We start from the raw sequence: 11,011 nt of genomic DNA, 5'->3' as shown, positions 1-11,011 counted from the left end.
GGCTGCTTGCATTTCTTCGTGGGCTTCTCAGCCTTTCCCAGCCAAGTCAAAACTGGCTGGAGAATTGAAATCATTGCTCTCTTTGCATAGCTCATCTGCTGCTGATGCACAGGGACAGAGGCTGAAGTCCAGGGCAGAATGTCAACTTTGGGAGCATTATCCCAGCTAGTTCTTTTTCTCATTAGCAGCATGCTGAAGTAACGCCAATGTTTTCTCTTAACAACAAGAATAAAGGATGACACTGCGAAGATACAGCCTTGGACAGCAAGGGAATAACCACTGCCCCTGCTGCAGACACACACAGTTGACACTAATTTCAAGTCCAGCCCTGTGATGGAGCAACCCACCACTAAGGGTGGGAGAAGCAAAAAGGGGTTAATGGAGAAACCACCCTGAAACCACTTCAGTGGAACTCTGGAACAGTTCCGCAGGGAACAGCAATGAACAAACCAGCTGCAGGATGCACTACGCAAAGCAGACTTCTGCCTCTCCCTGGCCACATACTAGAAATAACAGTATTAAAAACACCCTGGTCCTTCTTGCCTCAAGAAGTACTTTTTAGTGCACAGGCTGCACCAATGAGGAACTAACCGCACTGGTTGGGTCCTGTGAGCAGACTTGGGCACACAGTTGAGTCCCAGGAAACTTTTGAGACAAAAGCAGCAAATTATATTCATAGGGCAGTGGCCAAATAAACCACAGCAGGCTGGGAAGGCAGGACAGCTGAATGGCAGACTGCAGGAAAAGTGGAGTTAAGTGACTCCAGGGCTTGTCTCCAGCAGCTAGAGAAATGCATTAGTTTGGACTGAAGCTCCAGTGAATTTCCAATAAAAGCAGTCCTTGGAAGGATGGAGAATCTGTGGTTATTTCCTGAGATTATTAAAATCAAACTAACTATGTATATATGTTTAACTAAAAAAGGATTTTTTTAATACATTTATTTCTGCCTTTTCTCCTTTCTTAACTAAAGGACCTGTTACTTACAAATCCTACATTCCACCTGCAGTATACGGTTTTAAAATCAGAGTATTCCTTTCCTTTCTTGTTACTCTTTTTTTTTCCTTTCTTATGAAGGCATTTCTGTTGTAGTTCTGCAATCTGATTTCAAACCACTGAGGCAGAGAGGCAAAATGAGAACCAGGATATAAGCACAGGATGTATCTACTGCAGCTCTGCACTGCACGGCAGTACCAACACACTGTGAAAGGTAGCAAGCACAAGATGAAGTTCAAAGAGTCCACAGGTTACTTGAGCAACTTGGTCTGTGAGGAAATGTCAGTTAGAAGCGAGCAGCACAAAACAGCTCTGTTTTCTTATTGCTGTGGCTTTGCTTGGTGACGATGACATACAAAGATTAAGTCTAACTGCATGAGCTCCAGTTGTTTATCTCCTTTATTATCATCGCCAGTAAGTGAAGGAGATGTGTGGGTGTCACCTGCAAAAAAAGAAGTTGCATTTCTGAGAGAAAAAACATCTGCAGATCAGAGAAGGCAAATGGTCTTGTTTAATTCATGCATATCCAATTTCCTTCCTGTCACTAATCTGCAGCACTGAATTTAGTCTCCTGGATTTCCTTAGCTTTGCTATGCTGAGAGAGTTCAAGAGAGTGGGAGACAGAGGGACTTGAGCAACATCAAGAGCCCAGAAAGCCTGCAGATCATCGAGGTCATTTGCAAATCACTAAGATAGCCTGGCTCCCACGGCACGGAATTTGATTTTCCCTCCCTCACTTCCCATCTGCTGAACTATGGGGATTTATCTGCTGTGCAATCAGTTTACAGAAGAACATTTTGTTCAGGCTGCTATTGAGGGCTGCTAGCAGAAACTGGAAGCCCTGGGTCACCACCTATGGCACGAGTGTTAGTATCTGTGTAGAGTATGTGGAACATGTGGTTCTTCTGTGCTTGCATGCTTGTGGCTGTGACAGAGTGAATTTCTACACACAGTTAAATGCTGCTTGCTGCATACATGACATGAGAAATTACTATTTTAAGAAAGAAAGGTTTAAAGAAAAGATATCTACATTGGAACTACTAAGGGATACTTTATGTATGAACATGCAACCAGCTATACAAACACAGATACAAGCTTCTGTCTTTTCTCCCCATCATTATATAAATAACTAAAAAAAGTAATAATAATAACCCAGAGTGAGTACAAGTGCCTTAGACATCAAGCACAGTACGCTCATGGGGTCTAAGACATCTCTACATTAATGACGTTTGCCTTGGCTGTGTGCTGACTTGCCTGGATCAACTCACCATCCTCTGAGATATAAGAAGTACCAGAAAACTGAACAAAAATAAATTCAGATGATCTGTATTTAAAAAAGAAGATTTTTTTCCCACCTCCAAACTTGCTATAATTTGTTCTAGCCCTGGATTTGAGATATATTGAGAAGACTTTCCCTTTTAGCACTAAGCTCAGTGAAAACGCTGACAACCATCCCTTTCCAACTGCAGATCAGGGAGTGGATTCTCTGTGGCTCTGCTACAGTTTTTCTTACAGTTTTTCAGCAAGCAAGAGGGCATTTTGCACTCTTGTTGTGCCCCAGCCACAGCCCAAGAAAACCAAGGACCTAATTCTTCTTGCCCAGGTGCAAAATGTGACTTTCACCTGCCCCACTAAACAGACCTCTTTACAAAAATTAAACTCACTTGTTCTTGGTAGCTGCCATAATGAATGCTTGGTCAATAATTATTCATTCCTTGTTCTTGCAAATGACAAGTTGTTGTGCCCGTTATACCGAGGGGAGGAATCCAATTGCTGTTAGTATGATCAGTTGGGTGAGAAAGTCACACAACTGTGCAACCTGCTGTGGGAGTGTCTTCTTCCCTCACATAAATGCTGGTTTGCAGTCTGCATCAACAAACTGATGTTTAGCACTTTTGGCTAGAGAACGGCACAAGAAAAATATCAGAACCAAAGACCCATGAAATGTGGGGCACTGATTAGACCAGTGCCTCTGGTTGAATGGCATGAGCACTAGCATCTGAATATCATTTTCAGACTGGTTAGGAGTGAGCTCTGGCTGTAATCGTTCTGGGTTTGGATCTCAGATGCATGTAGACTGCAAAGACACAGTAAAATGCTAAAGGATCCAAGGCAGGAGGAAAAGCGCAGGGGAGCAACAGGCTTAACTTGCTAAAGGCAAACGGCACTTGCACTGGGAACAGGAAGCTGAGAGACTGTGCAAGGGATGTCGCAGGTGTTGGAAAGGCCGCCCCCGCAGTCGCAGTGCACACGTGGGTGACTCATCAGCACCAGCACCGGGAATGCCAGCTGGCACTCTCGGGTCCCTCCTCTCCCAGCTGGAGTGTCAGGGGGCTCATCCTGCCTGGCCTCTCCAGGCATCACCTCTGCTACGGTACCGTCTGGAAAGCACTGGGGCTGTGCTATGTCAGGCTAGAAGCTGTACGTGTGACATGGACAAACACACAGGAGTGATGTGCCAAGTGATGTGCTTGAGGTGCTTAAAAATGAAAAAAAAAAAAGTAACACCAAGAAAATAAGAGGGAAGCAGAGGCAGGGTGGTCTTCATGCAGAGCTATGAAGCTCAGCAGCTATGAGGGCAGGAAGCAGATCTGGGCCTCTGGTACCTACTGCATCACACCAAGCTGGAACACACGACGTGTGTGTGGGCATCTTGGGCCCCCCTGCCCCACAGGAACACGAGGAACTTGTGGTCTGAGCCAGGAAATGGCCATTCTGGTCACAGCTGCAGTTTCATTTCTACTCTTCTGCCACAGCTCAGACCTCCCAGCTGGGCTTCCCAGACACCAGCTGCAGAGCCCGATGCTTTTACAGGCCCTGCATTTCTCCTCTCCTCCCCTACCTTCTTGCACCACAAGAAATGGCCAGCGTGTGTCTGCGTGTCCTGCATGGATCCGCCTGCTTCTCAGCAACAAAAGGACCAAACCCCTGTCTCATCACTTGCAGGGTTGTTTTGTTTTGTCTTCATAGTGAGTTCTTCTGTGGTCACAAAGTTGCCCATCTGTCACAGACTGTCCATAATCCAAGCTGTCCCCTAACACTTGTGGACAGAGGATCACAGCATTTCATTACCAGAAAATGAAGTTGGGAAGGAGATGACTTGTCTGCTGCTGTGGGATTGAAGGTGTAAAGGGCCATGGCAGTACACTGTGGTCTGGGAGCATGGCAAACTGAAGGCAGCAGAAAGCCAAAGATCTGTGTCAGAATGTGTTTGCACCAGCAGGCTGACTGTTGTGAAGGTCATCTGTCCCCATTGCTTTTCAGGAAGATCAGGAATATGCCTAATTTCACAGCAAGGAGGCAAGTGAAGGTGATGACTGGCTTGGGAGCAGGTTCAGACACACATTTTCCTTCCTCATGAAGATTGCCAGGGTATGGACAGAGCAGTCTAGTCATACATTCCCCCTGTTAACCATGGAACTTGCATTGCCTACCAAGATTACATTGGTCTACAATTTATTCTTGCACAAATAGCAAGCATACTCATGTATAGCAAGAATAAAGATAAGTATGACACAAACATTAAAAAATCCATTCTGCTATGCCTATTAACCTACAACATATTTGCTACTCACTAGAACAAACTGAACTTCATTTATTCCTGCAGATGTCCTGAAGCTCTTTGAATCTCTGGGTAGATACAAAGCCAGTCTAAGACACCTTCTGTCCCTCCAACTTCACAATTTGTTGGCAAGATCAACTGGGCTGAGTGGTCATCAGAAAGATTCGGCAGACACAGTGCAATGCTAGAGATGACACAGAAAAGTGGAGACAGATAAGCTTTATCCTCAGTACTGCCTCTGAGCTTCTGGCCCTTTCGTTGACACTTCTCTTCCCATTCACCTTTCTTACCGACACGGCAAGCTCTTTGGGCTATGTGTTACTAGTCATTACATTTTTGTACAGTATTTGGGACCCTAAGTCTTAGTCAAGACCTTCATATTGTAGCACAAATGACAGTGCTAACTTTAGAAGGTGTTACATCAGATTCCAAGTCCATTCCTCAGCAAATGTCAGGACTGAAAGCTACGGAGGGGAAAGTATTATCGAAACAAACATCAAGTTGGAGGGACTGGGAGAGAAACAAGTCTATGTTCTTGATTTCTATCCTCCACACATTCCACTTCCTTCCTTATGGGTCTCTTGTTTACCCCTTGGAACATATCTGGCTGTCACAGCCTTGGTCTTACCAGCATTTATTCTTCACTTTATCAGTTACTTACATGGCTACACAAAACACCATCAAAGAGAAGACAAGAAAGCGTTATCAGCAGAGAGCTCTGTAAGAGATATCTCTCATTTCACAACCTAGAAACCACAGGTAATCCCCTCACACTGTATTTAAGCACTGTGCTGCTCTGAAGCTGTTCCACAGAGAGGGAGGATTGCTGATGCTTGACTCAACAACTTTGCAGCATCACAGTACAGAGGATGATATCAGGAGGAGGAACAGAGTGCTTTTCAAGCACACATACACAAGCAAGAAGACAAATGAATGTATCCCAAAGGCCAGAAGGAAGATCTTTTACGGATCTCCGAAAGCCTCTTCTAAAAAGTAGCACATATAAAAATGCTTTTTCCCCATGGGGAAGGTGTGTTTATGGTCGGGAAGGTGTTAACATATACACATATAGGCAGTTCTGTGAATATATTATGCTTCTTTTACAGTCATGCCAGCATCATTTTGCTATTTCCCCACTTTGCTCAGTGTAAGGTCTCTTTGCACAAATAGCCCGTGCTGCTCTCAGCGACTGCTGATTGCCCTGCTCTCTGGTTGGCAAAGCATGGCCCTTTCTAATGGGAAAAAACATGCATGGGGAAACTTGCTATTTGAATGCACCCATCAGCTTTCTTAGAAACTGCATCTTATTAACTGTCTTGCCTCATCCTGGGGTCCCAGAACTCTTGAGGCTTTTCACATGCATTTTGCATCACAACATAAGCACACAGACCTATGCTCCATCTGGCAGTGGTATCTTGTTTCCAGCAAACCTAGCTGCTCCAAATGAAGACATACAGCCTTCATGACACACTAGCTTGCCCTGAAAGAAATATGTTTCTCTCATTAGCTAGCAATCATCTCATGGCCTTTAACAGGAGCTTTGAGAAATAATCTTTATGATTTCCATTTTTCTGCAACTGCAATCACTGTGATCACAAATATGCACTTATGTTACAGTAATAGTCAAAGATGTCTTTTCTTCACACTGTACAAGCTGAAAAGTAATATTCCATGCCCTGAAGAGTTTAAAGGTCAAAAGAAAAACAGGTGAGAGCTGATGGATTTGAAAATAGAATATAAGAAAATGTAAGGAATTGTAATGTGATTGGCATGTGTGGCTGTTTGCTTTGAAACTGTGTGTACAACCAAGGAAAAAGGCATAAAAAGAAAGGAATATATATTGTGAGCACCTTGTGGGCTTATCTAGCTTTCTGTTCAGTCAGGTACCAGATAAATGCTTGAGAAGAGGAAACATTCTACATCTCAGCTACATAACACTGAACTGTCAGTGGTGACTGTATGGGATTTATGCTGGTGCATGAGCATGAAATTTGGAACTGGACCCATCTTTTTTTTTTTTTTTTTTCTTTTCGTAGCAGCATAACCTGCCATAGCAAGGAATTTGCAGAGGACTGTCTCAAATTTCTGGCTAAGTGATACAACATTCTCCCTCTTCTTGGGTACTGACACTTTCATTAACTTCCTCTCTTCTCCCATGTATCATTCCTGAAGACTTTTGGTAGGAAGCTGCCGGATGCACGTGTGAAGGAGAGATTTCTTTGCACTGAAAGGGAGAGGGAGAAGATCTCATTTTCCTTTCCTCACAAGCTATGGTGCCTCTTCCTGCCAGCATGTGACTGAGGTACAGAACTGGGCTCTGTATTTTATGCGCCATTCTGGCCTTGATTGCAGCATTGCACCCACTTCATTCATTAATTGCAACAGTCTTCTTTATTGCAAGCCGTAAAACGGGAGTAATAAACCTAATGGCATTATGCACTGTAGTCTCCAACTCACGTTATTATTCACTCAAAGATGACACTGCACAGAAGAAGGGACTGCTGCTTAATTAACCTCTTTCTGTAGTGAGGAAGCCTTGGCAATTGCATCAGGTTAATTTAGATTTCAGCAGTGACACCCTGTTATCAGAAACCTTTTATTTCAAAGGAACACTCCCTTCCTTGGGTCTAAACAAGTTTGTCATCTACAGCCCATTGGCCTGCAGGTTGTAGCTGTGCTTGCAAATATTGACGTAGAGGACAAGCAGGTTGGCTACGGTGATGCTGAATGAAAGCTGAAGCACTGTGTCCTCTTCTCAACATCAGCATGTGCTGATTTTGCCCATCACACACTGAATCTCCCTGATGACACTAACTGCAGGAAGGGATGCCCTCCGTGCTGCAGCAGGAATCTCATTCCCCAAGGAAACAGTATGGCACCTTGTAAGTTAGTTTGTTCCTAAAGCAAAGCCCTCTTTATGTGGCTTGGTGAGTCCTGCGTGTGGATAGGACAGTCATGTGAAGAAGAGTTCCTTCAAAACCTCAGAAGAAATTCAGCCATCCTCTTGGCAGCACCTTGGGTCCAGAGAATATGGGAAGTCTTGCTGTGAAGAGTGAGATGCGCAAAGAACAGCTGCACCTTCAAAGCAACCTTCTGTTGAAAAAAAAAAAAAAAAAAAAGCAAGAAGGACAAGAAGCTCTTCAAGGAATCAGACTGAAGCAACAAAAACACAAATCAATATGAGATTCCTATTCCAGACAGACAAGTACCTGAAAGTGATTTAAATAAATCAGGATGTACCAGCAGAGACCAATTCAGGCACTATAAGGCTGAACTATGCATGCCAACTAAATAATCCATTAAGTTTTCAGGACATGGATTCTTTTAAAAGCCTTTGAATTTTCCATATACTTTGAGGGAGCCCCATATGAGACCAAAATGTTGGATCATCTTATCTTTTCCCTACTGAATAAAGGAAATCATTTTGCAAAACGTTTGCAGGTGCTCTTACTTGAAAAGTATTTCAGGAGACAGCTTGAATCTTTCATCTAAATGGAGAGTCTGACTGTCAACCTTTTATTTCTTTCACATGGCAGGGAGGATGGAGAGAAGGGACGCTCATTTGATTAGAAGGAAGTGGAAGTTTCTCCGCTATGTCAAAGCTAAAATGTCATTCCATACCTGTGCAAAATCTGTTTCCTTTTCTAGGGAGTTGTTTTAGGTTCTGAAGGGTTAAATTACCAGTATGCAGCAACTCCATACACTGCAGAAAAAAAGGCCATGAGATCTTTTCAGTGGTGTGCATGTGTATGCAGTGTGATGTATCTGCAAACCATACTGAATTATGTGATTAGAAAGTGTGAAAAAACAAAGGCAGCCCGCAGTGAGTAAACGAGATCCTGTGCAGAATCCATCTGCCAGCAAAGCAATTAGAAAGATGGACTTAGAACAGCGGTGATTGTCATTTTTGCATGACACTCAGTGGGCTATCATTTCCTCAGATAATACTCATGCATTGCAGCACCTGGTGAAGGCTATGTGATGATCATTATGTAGGCTACTACATTGTCAATAGTCAGTATGAGTTTAGTCCTGAGCTAAGGTATTTACTGGGTGAGAAAGAGAGTAAGGACTTGCTCTCCACATAGAGACAGTGCGGCAGAAAGACGCTTGTGTGTTTTTTATTTCCTGTAAATGTGTTTCTCAGAAGGTTTGTGGGCATGTATCTCCCTCCTCTGGTGCACAATAAAGTAACACCCTGGTGGAAGAAATGAGAGACTTGTTGTTGCAAAAAATGAAAACTGGGAAAGAGCAGTGCTCAGTGAAGGAGCACAATACTTAAATCTACATGGGAGATAGTGTATTCTCTTTGCTTCTCCTTTTCATTTGCTATCATCATGTAACTATTACAGCTGTCTTCTACACCCGGGCACCTTATACTCATGAACATTTTGCCCTAGAAATAAGTTAGCTTGACTAATGACTTGATGTCAAATCTCCAAGGATCTGAGTTCCATTATTTTGCTCCTATCAAACTGATTCCAGGATCTATTTGCATATGAGGATTCTGCAGAGACCCTTTCCCCTATTTTCCTAGTTTCTTTGTTTACTCACAAAAAAATGGCATTGTTGTAAGTTTTCAGTTCATGTGGTTTAAAATGCCTATATTTCAGACATTTTATGTAGTTCTATAATTGACAGTACAGTGAGTTCATAGTTATGGCCTGTGACAGAGAGCCTAAAGAAATGGGGTTCATCTCATCTAAGTTAGACATCTCCAATAAACAGATTATTTCTCTCTGCTGATTTGAAAGGGGCTCTGTAAAATGACCTTAGATGAAGACATCTGCATTGGCTAGCAGCCTGCCTCAGGCAGCTCCAAGGGAAAAGGCTATCCATCACTTGTGTTTCACTCTACCTTCTCTTCGGTTCATTTTCTGAGCTGGCTATTCTGCCAGAAATCCTAGGTGAATTATACGCTTGCATGGCTGTCAGTGGCCTAGTCCACAACATCAGCTGGAAAGGAAGGGTGGTCTGGACAGGGAGTAACAAGTTATCACACTGACATCCATATGTAGAAGAGCAAGTATTTCCTCACAGGTGGGTAGAAAACTGGTTGCTGCTCCTCCAAGTGCTGTGGTGACCTCCAAGCCCCACTGACGAGAGCAGTGGGAGCTTTTCTCTAAGTGAACGTTCCTGTTTGCTGTCACCCACACCTGGATATTCAGACTCAGACACTTCAAATGTGGAGTGACCCTTGCCTAAGCTGGACTGGTCAAGATGGTGCGGAAAAATCATTTTAGAGGAGAAATTTTTCCAGTGCAGACTTCTTTGTCACGGTTCAGGGAACCATCTTTAAAGGAGGCAGTGTTTCCTGCCTATCCTCCTCCCCCCTCCCCCGGATAAATCTATCTTGTTCAACAGCTTCAAAAGAAACTGCTATTTTGAGAACAGAAATGTTTCACCCCCTTTTGCAACTTGATTTTTAAATGTTTCTGACACTGTTTTGTCCATTTGCCAGACTAAACGGGAAAAATAAAGAATAAAAAGCACATCACTATAGCACTGACAGAAAATATTAAATGTACTTTGAACCAGAATTAAAGCTGTCTTAAAGCTAGTCAGTACCTCAATTAAGATTTCCTACTGGATACTCCATCGTGCAACCACAGCAGCACTTCCCTCTGTTATAAAGGTTGTATGTTTGTTTAACACAACTCTACTACACCCAGCAGCCACTTCCATGAGCACATTACACAACAGAAAATAGGCAAGCATTTAAAAATTTTGAGGCATTAGAGTGATGTTTCTAGAGAGACTGTTTCTGTCCTCATCATTCATTGCCATCTAATCAAACAAGAACTGCAGCCAGAGCTTGCTGTGCTGTCAGTGGTGATGTTCTGATACTCACCTACAACAGATGCTGTGCCCCGATTCACCCTACTGCCAGGAATGGGGCTCTGTCTGCTGGCTCTGATCTGCTGGAACATGCTAATTAATAACAGCACAACCTCATCCACCACTCTTAAGTCCTGCCTAGCTAACTCCAAGGGTTTTCTCTGACTAGTTGAACAGAAGTCGTGGAAAGCACATTGGTTCTGCAGTCCTTGAAGGCCATCTGCTTCTGGCTGGAGTGAAACTATGCCGTGAACCCACAGCAAGAAGATCCTCACCCAGCTCCTCACACAGGCTGCTGCTGTTGGGCTCAAGACTCACAAAGATTTCACAGAGGAAGAGAGACATAAGCTAAGGGAAGCCCTCGGGGGAAGAACAACTCTGTGGGCTTGAGTGATCACTAAGAGAAAATGAATGAAAAGGCTTTATTGTGCCTAGAGCTTCGCAGAAGCAGCTGCCAAAGAGATATTTAGCTCAAATAGCCTCACAAAACTCCCTGTCTCTGCATCATGGCTGCTCAGATAACCATATCAGTTGTACAATAACTCATGTAGGGTAATCCTGGGGGCCAAGGAGGCACACTGCTCATCTATCTGGACACCCAAACATCCTCTAATAGCT

General features: G+C 43.5%; 1 long non-coding RNA gene across 1 annotated transcript; it reads right to left on the bottom strand.

Moving 5' to 3' along the window:
• Positions 1–6,927: 6,927 nt before the first annotated feature.
• On the bottom strand, positions 6,928–10,710 carry LOC126913350 (uncharacterized). Its single transcript, XR_007708491.1, has 2 exons — positions 10,407–10,710; positions 6,928–7,648 (listed from the first exon to the last, which is right to left on the bottom strand). It is a non-coding gene; the product is annotated as an uncharacterized LOC126913350 (long non-coding RNA).
• Positions 10,711–11,011: the final 301 nt, after the last annotated feature.

Source organism: Cygnus atratus, chromosome 6 (genome assembly GCF_013377495.2).
Source record: "Cygnus atratus isolate AKBS03 ecotype Queensland, Australia chromosome 6, CAtr_DNAZoo_HiC_assembly, whole genome shotgun sequence".
NCBI lineage: Eukaryota > Metazoa > Chordata > Aves > Anseriformes > Anatidae > Cygnus > Cygnus atratus.
This window is presented reverse-complemented; position numbering and strand designations above follow the sequence as displayed.